The following is a 12,918-nucleotide window of genomic DNA, read 5'->3' as shown; positions in this document are numbered from 1 at the left end:
TCGCAGTAGCTTCTGCAGTAGGGAGAAGAGCCCCCGCGTGCACTGAGCTCACATCTGCACGGAGGTGCCCAGGCGTGCGAAGGGCTGTGAGGGTGTAGGGAGGGGTGGGCCAGAGCTCAGCAGAGTCGGGGAAGGGTTTGGTGCACGTGGAAGCCGTCTGCCTTGGCGAGCTGGCTCCATGGAAGTCAGGAGACTTCCCACCCTCCCTCAGGCGTTGCTGGCACAAACAGGAGATTGTTCTGGAAGCCTGAGGTTCCTCAGGCAGGCACTCTGGGGGGCAGGGGTCATGTCAGGGTGATAGAAGCTGTTCGTGTTTGTTCACGTCTTCATGGCCACGCTTGAGGCCCAGCTGGAGAGGGGCTCAGAGGAGCTGGGCTGGGGTGTGGACGCGGGAGACTCTGAGTCAGTCTCTTGAAGTCCCAACCCCCAGGACCTCAGAATGTGACTGTATTTGGAGATAGGGCCATGAAGAGGTAATTAAGGTAAAATGAGGTCGTATGGGTGGGCCCTAATCCAATAGGACTGGTGTCCTTATAAGAAGAAATTAGGACAAAGACCCGCACAGGAAGACCATGTCAGGATACAGCGAGAAGATAGACGCCATCCACAAGCGAAGGAGACAGGCCTCAGAGGAAACCAGCCCTGCCCACACCTTGATCTCAGCTTCTGGTCTCCAGAACCGCGAGATAATAAATTCCTGTTGTTTGAGCCCCACAGTCTGTGGTTTGTGTTGTGGCAGCACAAGCCACAGGGGGTGGTCAGAGGACAGGTGGCCGCTCAGTCCAGGCCGGGGGGAGTCAGGGGACGGGTAGAAGGAGCATAGTGGGGGGTAGAGGACGGCGCTCATTAGGTGGGTGGCCATAGGGGTGTCTAATCATTACACCTCAGGACATTTGTATGTTACGTGTATCCTTTCGTATGCATCGGCTGTTGCCTAACAAAAGAAAAGCCCCAGTCTAGCCAGCAGGTAAGAGCAAGCATTCGCTGCCCAGCCACTGTGCACGGGGCGGTGGTACTCACACCCGTTCCAGCCTCGTGCCCTGGCCTGGGTTGAGCCCTCTTCGGTTATTTCTGGGCTTCAAACAGCATCATCCACAAACTGCAGCTGTAAGCTTGGGCAGGGACTTAACCTCACTCATCTGTAAAACAGGAGTGAGGGTTATTTTGCACGATGTCTGTGAGCATGGAGGGAATAAAGCTGGTAAGGCACACAGCGCTGTTCCTGAAGCCCAGCAAACATCAATAACCCTCTGGGTAACGCGAGGACACAGGAAACTGAGCAGTAGGCAGGTTGCAGGCGAGCTGCAGATGCCCGGCTGGATAAGGGAGGAAGGGACATGGATTCACACCGAGCTCTGGGCTTGCCTGCCCCAGTCTCTCCGTCGCAGGCAGTCTGCCTCCTTCCAGGCACATCTAAGCAGAGCAGGAGAAGGTGGGATCCGCCCCCACAACTAGAGTTTAAAATAGAAAAGTGATTTCTCCACGGGGGACTTTCAGGAGCCCCAGAGCCAGCAAAGCTCACAATATTATGAAAACTCAACCACTAACCATGACGTCCACTGGCCCCTAGCCCGGGCCCGACATCCATGGGGCACCCAAGGCCCTCTGTGCCAGGTGGGAGCAGACTCACCAATGTCACTGAGGCCCTCATCTCCATCCCTGTCCCGGGCAGGCTCTGAGCTGACCATTCACACTGACCCAGCCTCTCCTCTCCCGGCCTGGACACCTTTCCAGCTGGTGTCAGATGCCCAGCCAGAGGGAGGGGCCTGGGCCGGGTCCATCTGGGGCACATGGATGACCAGTCCTTGCGGGACTGACCCACGAAGTTGACCTGCAAAGCACGATGGTCCCATCTCTCCAGGGAAGATTATAATGGCACGTGTCCCAGTTGGATAGACTTAAGCCTCCCAACGTGAGCTTCCGCTGGGTGTTCTCCCAGCAGAGGCAGGTGGCTGTCCCCCAACTGGACTTGCCCAATACCCAAAAAAGACTGACATTGTGCTGAAAAACTCGCTTAGTTTCATAACTGCAAAAGTGAATAAGATAGCTGTGAAGATAATAAGCCTATTTTAAAAGAGGATTGAGGACAACCACCGCAACCCAGAAGATGCAGGAAATTGCCTTGCCCTTTTTTCTAAAGATTTCAGGAGAATTTGTACAGAATCGCCTCAGAAGCAAGGATGGAGTGGGAGGTGAGAAGGGGTGGGGCTGGGGTAGGCGGAGAGGAAGGATTCTTTCCCCAAGCCTCTCCTCCCGACGCGGTCCTCTTGACGAGCCCCTGGAGCAGATTTCGTGGTTTCATTTTAACATTGGCAGTGAGTGCTCCTCGGAGGATGACGGCTGTGGGGACAGCCTGGTCAGTGCTGCTGTGTCACAGCCACTGGGGGAGACACACCCGGCCCTTTGAGTTCACCTGGCAGAGCAAGCAGCCCATGCTCGAGGGAAGTGTGGTGGTGACGGCCCTCACCCACCCACTGCAGGGTCACGTTCTCCCCGGAAAAGGTAAAATCGCCAAGCATAGAGGTCTCTGAATTCAGCACGTGCCCAAGGAAAAGACGTGGACCCGAGGGTTTCTGTACATTCAGAATCAGTGTTTGCTTCTGAATGTACAAGAAACGATTGCATGATTCCTCACTGGTGAGGAGCTTGGGTGGTGTCGCACGCAGGCATGTTTGAAGGAAGCGCAGGGAGGGACAGGCTTCGCCATCCAGGAGACCTGGCCTCGCCTCCACCAACACACGTTTAGGCACTACCAGGAGCTGAGCCCTGGGCCAGAGGCTGACACTTCATCGCCGTGTGGCCTTGCACCAGACACCTTGAACCCAAACTTCCCAGCCTGTAATTAATAAAACAAAAAACGAGGATAATAGCAACAAGGTGGGGAGTGCCTGGGGACATGGGCACAAAGCCCGGCACAGAGGAGGTGCCTGCTGTATTTTTGTTCCATTCTTTTTATCTTTTTACCTTTTTCTTTTTTTTTCTGGTGGCTGGCTGGTATGGGGATCCAAATCCGTGACCTTGGGGTAATAAGGCTGCACTCTAACCAACCAGCCAGCCCTGTTCCGTTTATTAACAGAGACCGAATTGCTTGAATTAAACATAACTACGTCTAGACAAAGCTAAATCAGGTCAGAGGGTAAGAGTTTTGTAAGGAGGAAATATTTCTAAAAGCAGACATGAGAGAGTGGAAGGTAAGTATTGTGCTAGGTGACTAATGACAGGACACTTTCACACCTGGCTTTTCCGCCCCTTGGGGGTGCCTACCTCGTGCAGGCACTTTGATAACTGCAGGTGAGGAAGCCCAAGCTCAGAGAAGCTAAGGAACTTGCCACACAGCCATGAAGTGACAGAGCTGGGCTTTGCACCTGGTCATCGGTCACTGAAACATTTGAAGCCCCAGCACATGCTATTTTTAATACATGTAAAAGAAAAAAAAAAAAAGGTCTAGAAATTCAACCAGCCACAGATTGTAAGAAGGCATGAATTCAACTATAAGACAGATGAAGGTCTACCTAAACGGCGGGTCGGCTGTAGTTGGCGGCTGTACATTCATCCTTAATCCGTTGCTGGGCCACATCAGACCCCTGGCTTCTCTCACAGTAGATGTGCTTTCCAGCGTGGGCCCCCGACCCAGCTCTGCTCTAGGCCCGGAGGCCCGGAGGGGCGGGGTGCTGTGGCTAACCCCCTCCCCTGCTCTGGCTCCCGTGGGGGTGAGGAAGGCGTGTGAAGGAGGGCAGGGAGGGCGGCAAGGGCTGCCTCGGCCGGTACAGATGACAGGCTGGCCGCTTTCCAGTGCTGGCGCTGTCGCGGAAGAAGGATGCTGCGGGGGTCTCTCTGTGCGTGGCTCTCACTGCGGCTCCCTGTCCAGGGAAGGCTGCGCCCTGACTGGCACTTTTGATCTCTCCATCCTCAAGCATCTGGCTGTCCTCGACCTCTGCAGAAATCTGTAAAGTATTGGTAAATTATTGTAAATTCATCTTGAAATAAAAGGCCATCTGCACCCCTGCCATGTCCTCGTGGTGGGCAGAGTGTACCTCAGCACCCCGTGACTTTGGCTTGGCCATCGGGCTTGTCTGGCCAGTGGGACATCAGCGGAGGGGATGCCAGTGGAGTGAGTACTGGAGGTCCAGGCACAGTTGCATAGGACGCACATGGCGGCCTGCTGGTTCCAGATGAGTGAGAGACCCATGGAAGAGACCTGAACTGCATTCATGGCCTGGAGCTGAGCCTGGCCAAGCCCAGCAGAGGTGAGCCAAACCCAGCCAGCCTGCAGATGCCTGCGTGGCAGGTGAGTGCTTGGTGTTTAAGCTACTCATTTGGGTGCGGTTTGCTATTTGTACAATTATCATGGGAACAGCCTACTGATCCAGGGTCACTTCATCCTCTACGTAAGCCCCAGATGACCAAGGCCTGCTCCCTCCTGGGGTCCCAGCCAGACCCAGGTCAGCCTGTGCCTCTCCCTGCCCACAGAGCCCACTCACTCATCTCCCGGCCATAATCTCTGAAAAATCCCTTTTGAGGTACAATGGGTGAGTTTTATAGTAAGTAAATTATACCTCGATAAAGACATAAAGATGACAAGTGGAGGGGAAGAAAAAAAAAAAGACCCTTGGCCACATCCATTGCGATGGTTCAATTCAGTGATTTTTGATAAATTACAGAACGGTGCAGCCATCACTATACTCCAGCTTCAGGCGGCTCCACCGGCCCCGCATTCCTGCGGCCATTGCCATCAGTCCCTAGGTGAGCACGGTCTCTTTTCCTCTCCATGCATCTGCCTCTTTTGGACATTTCACATAAATGGAATCTACCATGTGGTTTCTGTGGGTTGATCGAATTGTGTCACCCCAGGTCCATATATTACAAGCTTAATTCTTAGTGTTAAGAGGGTGAGAAATCCTATCATGGTAGCTGAAAAGTGGGGCCTTGGGGAGGTGATTGGTTTGTAGGACGATGCCATAGTGAAAGGATTAAAAATGGTGGTCAGAGGCGTGGTTCTGAGGGCTTTAAAAGAGGAGCACATGAGAGTCTCTTTCTCTCTCTCTCTGCTCCACCATTTTCTGCCATGTGAGACTCCCATTGCTCTAAAGTCACCACCAGGAAGACCCTCACCAGATGTGTTCCCTGGATTTTGGACTTCCCAGCCTCAGAAGCTGTAAGCAATAAATTTTGTTTTCTTACAAAGTACCCAGCTCCATGTATTCTCTTATAAGCAACAGAAACAGACTGACACAGCGGTCTTTTCGTCTGGCTCACTCATTCAGTGCAATGATTCTGAGGTCCACCCGCGTTGTAGCAGGCACCAGGATTTCATTCCTTTATTGCTGAACTGCATTCCCTCGTATGGATGTGCTGTTTGTTTATCTACTCACAGGTGGTGAACATTTGGACTATTTACAGTTTAGGGCTATTATAAAATAATGCTGTTACGATTTTCATGCACATCTTTGAGTTGGCTTATGTGAGGATACTTCAAAAAGTACATGGAAAATTGAATTAAAAGATAATATGAATCCTTCCATGAACTTTTTGAAGACCTCTCCTTGTATTTAATTTCTCTTGGATAGATTCCTAAGAGTGGACTTGCCGGGTCATAAGGTCAATTTATGCTTAAATTTTTAAGAAATTAACTCTTTTTCCAAAGCAGCTATACCATTTCACAATTCCCTATCAACAAAATGTGAGTTCAAGGTCTGCCACGTCCAACACGTGATATTGTGTCTTTTTCATTATAGCCATTCTCATAAGTGTATAGTGGTATCTTATTGTGGTTTAAATGTTCATTTTCCTAATGATTAATTATGTAGATCACATTCTTGTGTGCGTGTTAGCCATCTGAAGGTCTTCTCTGGTGAAATGTCTATGAAGTCTTTTTGCCCACCCCTTAATTGGTTGGTTGTTTTCTTATAATTGAGTTGTAAGAGTCCTTTACATGTTTTGGCTGTAAGTCCTGTACCAGAAATATGATTTGCAATATTTCTTCCAATCTGAGCCCTGTCTTTTTGTTTTCTTAATGGCATCTTTTGAAGTGCCAAAGTTTTTAATTTTAATGAAGACCAATTTATGAGTTTTTTTGTGCCTCATGCTTTTGGTGTCACACCTAGTACCTCTTTGCCAAACCCTAAGTCATGGAGATTTCCCTCTCTGTTTTCTTCCAGAAGTTCTGACACTGAAAGGGTTAGCCGGTGCGTTTAGGCCTCTGGTTCATTTTGAGCTATTACTTATGTGAGGGTCTCAGTTTATTGTTCTTATATAAATATGCAACTGTCTCAGCACCTTTAATTTTCTTTGGGGGGAAGTTTTTAATTACAAATTCAATTTCTTTTATAGATATAAAGCTGTTTGCTACGGATTGAATTGTGTCCCCGCAAAGTTCAATCTATTAGAAGCCTAACCCACCCCCCCGCATGACAGTGTTAAGAGGGTGGGAAATCCCGTTCTGGAAATTGAAAGGTGGGGCCTTGAAGAGGGTATTGGACTGTGAGGACCATGTCGTAGTGAATGGATTGATCCAGCGATGGTTTAATAGTGGTCGTGGGCGTGGTTCTGAGGGCTTTAAAAGGAGACCATGTGAGGAGCTCGCTCTCTTGGCTTCTGTCACTTCGCCACGTAACACCCTGTGTCACTGCAGTCCCCACCAAGAACGAGACCCTCATCAGATGCGTTCCTCAGACTTTGGACTTCCCAGCCTCCAAAACTGTAAGAAATAAATTTCCTTGTCTTAAAAGTTACTCAGTTTTAGGTATTTCTGTTATAAGTAACAGAAATAAACTAATACATATTTTCTGTTTTGTCAGTTTTGATAAATTATAATTTTCACATAATTTCTCCATTTTATCTGAGTTGCAAATTTATTGGCAAAAAATTTTCACTCTATTCCCTTGTTATTCTTTTAAATATCCTCACGTGCTATAGTTATACATCTTCTTCATTTCTGACGTTGGTAATTTTCTTTCTCTTCTTTCCTATTCTATAATGCCAGGGTTTTATAAATTTTATCGATTTTTAAAGAATCAATGATTTGCTTTGATTTTTCTCTATCATTTGTCATGTTCTGTTTCATAGATTTCTGCTCCGATGTCTATTTTTGCTTCTTTCTACTCACATTGAATTTAAATTACTCTTCTTATTTTAGCTTCTTTTCTTACTTTTTTTTTAGCTCATCTTTATGCTCTTCTCCCTTGAACATAATTTCCTATTTCTGCTACATTGACTTAAAATAATAATTTTATAAGTACATTATTTACTTTTTATTATTATTTTTTCTTTTTGACAAATAAAAATTATATACATTTATGGTGTACAGCATGATGTTTTGAAATATGTATACATTATGGAGTGGTGTTTTTAGCTTCTTAAGACAGACCTTAGATAATTGATTTTAAACTTCTCTTATTTTTCTCATATAAGCATTTAAAACTAGCTGCATCGCACAAATTTTACTGTGTTGGTTTTCATAATCATTCGACTTATAATATTTCCTAATTTGCCTTGTGATTTATTATTTGATCAATAGATTATTTAGAAGTTTGTTACTCAATTTCCAAATGTTGATATATCTTTTATGGTTGATATTTAATTTAATTTTATTGTATTTGAACAGCATATTATATAAGATTTCAATGCTTTGAGATTTACTGAAACAGTTATTTTTTTTTTTTGTCCAGGATATGACTAATCTTGGTTAATGTTCTTTGAACACTTGAAAATAATGTGTCATATGCAGTTATTAATTATAGTGTTCCATAGATGTCAATTAGGTCAAGTTGGTTAACAGTGTTGACCAAACATTTATATCCTTAGTAATTTTGTATGTGTGACTTGTTCTGTCAATTCTGGGGCAGAAGTGTTAAAATCTCCTGCTATGATTGTGGATGTGTCTATTTTTTTCTTGGGTTGTCGAGTTTTGCTTTATGTAGTTTGAAGTTCTTTTATTTGCTGCATGCACATTTGGGATTGTTATGTGTTCTTGAAGAATTGATACTTGTATCATTATGAAATTGTCCTCTGTATCTCTCATTCCCTGTCTACATTGAAGTCTACTTTTTCTAGTGTAAATACAGCTACATCACCTTTCTTATGATTGGTATTTGTGTGGTATATCTTTTTTCCATCTTTTTACTTTTAACCTCTTTTTTAAAGGTTAAGCTATAAATCATCATTATATTTAAGATACACTTTTTGAAACAGCATGTATTAGGGTCTTGAATCTGTAGCCATTCTGATGGTCTCTTCCTTTTGATTGAAGTGCTTAGTTCATTTACATTTACTATAACTATTCATATGGCTGGTTTAACTTTACCACTCTGATATTTAATTTCCATTTGTCCCATTTGTTTATTACTTTTCTGTCTTCTAGTATTCTTTGGGATTAACTGAGCATTTTTAGTATTATATTTTACCTCCTTGATTGACTTTTTAGCTCAGCCACTTTTTAAAGTGATTGCTCTCAATTAAGATATGCATCCTTAATTGACCATAGTTGACCTTGAACTAATATTATGCCAATTCCAGTATAATTTAAGAACTGTTTAGCAGTATGATTTTTTGCCTTTTTTTCTTCATGTTATGGTCATATTTACTACTACACATACTATAAACTCAGTTTACAGAGTTATTATTTTTACTATAAACAGTGAATTTTTTAAAGATATAAAATCTATTTGCCATTCTTTTAAGTAGATGCAAGTTTCCAAATAGTGTAATTTCATTTATCTTGAAGAACTTCCTTTACCATTTCTTATGGTGTTGGTCTACTGGTGAAAAATTCTTTCAATTTTGTTTATCTCAGAATGTCTTTATTTGCCTTTCCTTTTGAAGGATATTCTCCCTCAATACAGAATTATGGTTACTTCCTTTTAAGTGTTGAGTTATCATATGGCTAATGATCGAGTTTGGATGTGTTGTCCCCCCAGAACTCATATGGAAATTTGATCTCCAGTGCAGCAGTTTGAGTCACAGTCATGGGGGTGGATCCCTCATGAATGGATTAATGCTCTCCATAGGTGGGTGAAGTAATGCATGAGATCTTACTCTATTAGTTCCTGCTAGAGCTGGTAGTTTAAAAGACCCTGGCACCTCTCCCCTTTCTCTCTTGCCTCCTCTCACCATGTGATCTACTTGCACCCGCGGGCTGCCTGCTGCTTTCTGCCATGAGTAGAAGCAGCCTGAGGCCCGCACCAGATGCAGCTGTCCCAGAATTGTGAGCCAAATAAACCTCTGTTCTTTATAAATTACCCAGTCTCAGGTATTTCTGTTGTAGCAACACAAACGGACTAATACAGCTAATATGTTGTTCCATTATTAAATATGTTAATATGTTGTTCCATTGTCTCCTGGCTTCTATTTCTTCTGCTGAGAAGTCAGCTGTCATTTTTTCTACTTTCCAAGAACATATTTTATTCCAACTTTTCTACATACATTGTTGATAATTTCTATTGATCTGCCTGCAAGTTCACTGATTCTTTCTTCTACTTTGTTCCATATAATATTAAGGCTATTCAATTTTTTTTAGGTACTGTATTTTTCAACACTAGACTTTCATTTAATTCATTTTTAGAGTTTCTATTTCTCACCTGAAATTACTTATCTCATCACCATTATATCAACCTTTTCCTACAAATTCTCTGACATATTTGTAATTGTTGAAGTCCTTCTCTGCTAGTTTCAGCATCTGGACCATCTATGATTCTGCTTCTAATGACTTTTTTTTCCCCTTAATTGTGGGTCACATTTTTCTGCTTCACCACGTGCTTCATAATTTTCATTTTATTCTGGACATTGTGCATAAAAGAACAGTGCTAGGTAAAATATAATTTCTGTTTCACTGTCATTTTCCAGACATCTCAAGCCTTTCCTTCTCTGTGGAAGTTAATGGGGGAGGAAAGCTCACTCAAATATATCTAAGAATCAGTATATCTAGGGCTTGGCTTAGATTTAATTAGATTGAGTTTACCACCCATTCTCCCAACTTTCACTCTACTAAGCCATTACCACCAAGAAGCTGAGTGCTTTGATCAGTATTTGAGCTGGACAGGACATGGGTCAAAGTTTCATGTCGTTTTTGGCTCAACTTTTGATTCAGTTCTGACAGGGCCCCAGAGTCTGACCTCTGTGAAAATGAGCAAGACTGTGCAAATACTATCTACTTATCCTCCTCTCCTCCGCTGCCACATTTCTGACAAAATTCTGGGGGATGGGGGAGGGTAGAATTGTTGGGCTGATCTGGGTCCCTTTCAGACCCCATTTGTACATTCTGTCCACACTGTCATCAGAGATGGCAGGTTCCGTCAGTCCTTGCAGAGTCCTAGTCTGAAGGGGTCTACTCCTGGGTCACCATCACCCAGTCACTCCCCAAAGGTACAACTGCCTTGACTCTATTTACCCACAAAGGGCTCCTCATTCCCCTCCAGGGTTTGGTTTATCAAGATTTATTGCATCCACTCTTCTTAGATAATGCATGGAAAAGTATGGTTTCTGTTTTATCTGTTTAGTTGTTATGACCATAAAAGCAAAACACTCTTGCATTTTCTACATTTTAACTGGAAACAGAAATCTGACCCCGAAGACTTTTTGCATGTGGGATTGGGACTACACCACAAAATCCAGGGGTACAGCTCAACTTCTTTCAGTGGTTTTCTTATCAAGTCTCATTACTTGGTTTGCATTAAGAGGAAAGAACTGCACACCTATAGGAAGTGCTAATCATTCTAACAATTCTTTCCAAAGAAATTCCCTCTCTGTTTTTCCTTCTCCACTTTAACTCTTTTATTCCATGAGATGGTGATGGATTAAATACCATAAAACTGGTTTAGCCACCCCTGTTACAAGCTCTGCACAGGTGGGTTAGCATCTCACTTTGGAACATGAGGGTAACTGGCACTCCTGTTTTGTTTTAGGCCTTTGGGGCCTCAGCCAGGAAGGGGACAGGAAGACTTCCAATGAACATGGTCTACATGACAGAGTAGCTAGCTGGGCACTGGTTCCCTGGAAAACTTAGCCTCAGTCAGGGAGTGAGATGGGTGGGCTGTACAATCCCAGGTCAGCAAAAGTGAGGGAAGGGCAAAGCGGCAGCAGGAGGAGCAGTGCAAGGCAGGCATTGCTGTGCTGGCCACGGACTCAGGGCCAGCCACAGACACATAGCCTGTCGCTCAGCAGGTGTGCTGGCTTGGCCATGGAGTATGTCTCCAGATGGGCAGGAAAGAGAGACTCTTCCTTGGAACTTTTGTGAGAAAGAGGATGGAGAGGCGGCTTATCCTTCCAGCAACTATTTCCCATTGACCAAAGTTCACTGTGTGGGTCTTAACAATCTCCCACTGCAGTAACCTTTCAGGAAGCCAGAGCCAGAGTCTCCCATGGGCCTCAGGGGGCCCTCGTGACCTGGTCCTAATCATCCACTCAGCCTCTGTGTTGACCACTTCCTGTCTCAATCTTTCCAGGTTAACCATTCTGGTCTTTCATTCATTTTAGTTTTTGATAGCATCATGTTCTTTCTCACCTTTGGACTATATCCATGTTGCACCTGGAAGGCTGTTTCCCTGCTCTTCATTGGCCAGTGTCTGCCCATCTGTCGGGTGTCAGCTCTTATCTGCGGTAAGAATGTGCTCTGATGGGGCAGTTTGAGGAGCGTCTCATGAAGGCAGAACGTAGTACCCTTGAGGGCTGCTGGTGGTGGGGGCAGGTAGGCAGGGATAGAGGAAGAAGAAGTCACAGGGACATCCCTTTAGCCCTCCTTCCACAGCCTTACTTCCCAGATGTGGGGAATCTGCCAGTTACTGAGCATGTTTGTTCTGAGACTGGGGAAAGACCCACAGGAGGGTATGGTCCCACTAGACCACCGTCAAATGGACTCGAAAGCTCACCTGACCTCCAAAAGCCCTGACTTAGGAGTGGACCATGGTGATATGTTGGGTCTCTGGGAGATGGGGTCAGCTCAGAGCCTGTGTCTAACCACCCCCAGTCCAGATCACCTGGCAAATGGCTGCAGGTCCCCCTGGAGGAGGATTTTGGGGAAACTAATGGTGTCCATCTGCGGCTGCACTTCAGAGCCTTCCTCAAAAGGACGCTGCTGCCCCTTTAGTTGAGAGTTCCTGATCTGAGAGCTGGCTTCGGCCTTGGAATGGTGTAGTAGGCTGTGGATGCTTCTACAGAGCCACAAGTTAGGTTTCCACCCGCAAACCTAGAATCATTTGGCTACATTGTCAAGCCCATTTCTAGGGTCCCTGTGGTCAGTGGATGTGGCCATGGATTCCTGTGGGGTCAGACGTCTGATCTCCTCTCTGTCCTGGGCTTATAGTGGAGGCCTCGGTGCTGTCGGTTGGGAGCTGCCACTTGATCCCTCCCCTGGGTCTCATTGTTCCAGTTGAGATCAGAGAACCCATGTGCGTTGCAGCACGCCCATGGTCATCTTCAGTGTGCAGAGGACAGACACCTCACCAAGATGCTAAGCAGTGAAGGGAGTGGAGAGGGTGTCTTCAGCCTGGGGGCAGGATAAGGTTAGAGTTGATCCGTTCCTTTATTCTTGTGTCCCTGAACCTTCAGCTTCCTCCTTTAGGTGTGCAAATAATCACCTGGGGACCTTTTAGAATGCGTATTCTGACTTATCAGGGTTGGACAGCAGCCTGAAATTCTGTATTTCTAACAAGCTCCCAGGGGACACTGCTGCTGTGCTTGGACCACATGCTGAGGCGTGAGGCTCCGCAGCGTCTAGGGGAGTTCTGGCATTTTGCCCTCATAAACTGCTGCTTACCATTTAGTCCTTAACCAACCTGGCTGATGATTGATGTCCCTTCTGGGTCCCTGAGTCAATTCATTAAACCCTGTTGTGTGCACCCATGACAGTGGATTAGGTTCTCTTCCTGGGCCAACGCCTCCAGGATCCAGTTCCACACCTGCTCCTGGATACAGAGAGGTGAGATC

Source organism: Cynocephalus volans, chromosome 7 (genome assembly GCF_027409185.1).
Source record: "Cynocephalus volans isolate mCynVol1 chromosome 7, mCynVol1.pri, whole genome shotgun sequence".
NCBI classification, from domain to species: Eukaryota; Metazoa; Chordata; class Mammalia; order Dermoptera; family Cynocephalidae; genus Cynocephalus; species Cynocephalus volans.
The sequence above is the reverse complement of the archived record's forward strand: the minus strand, read 5'-3'. Positions refer to the sequence as shown.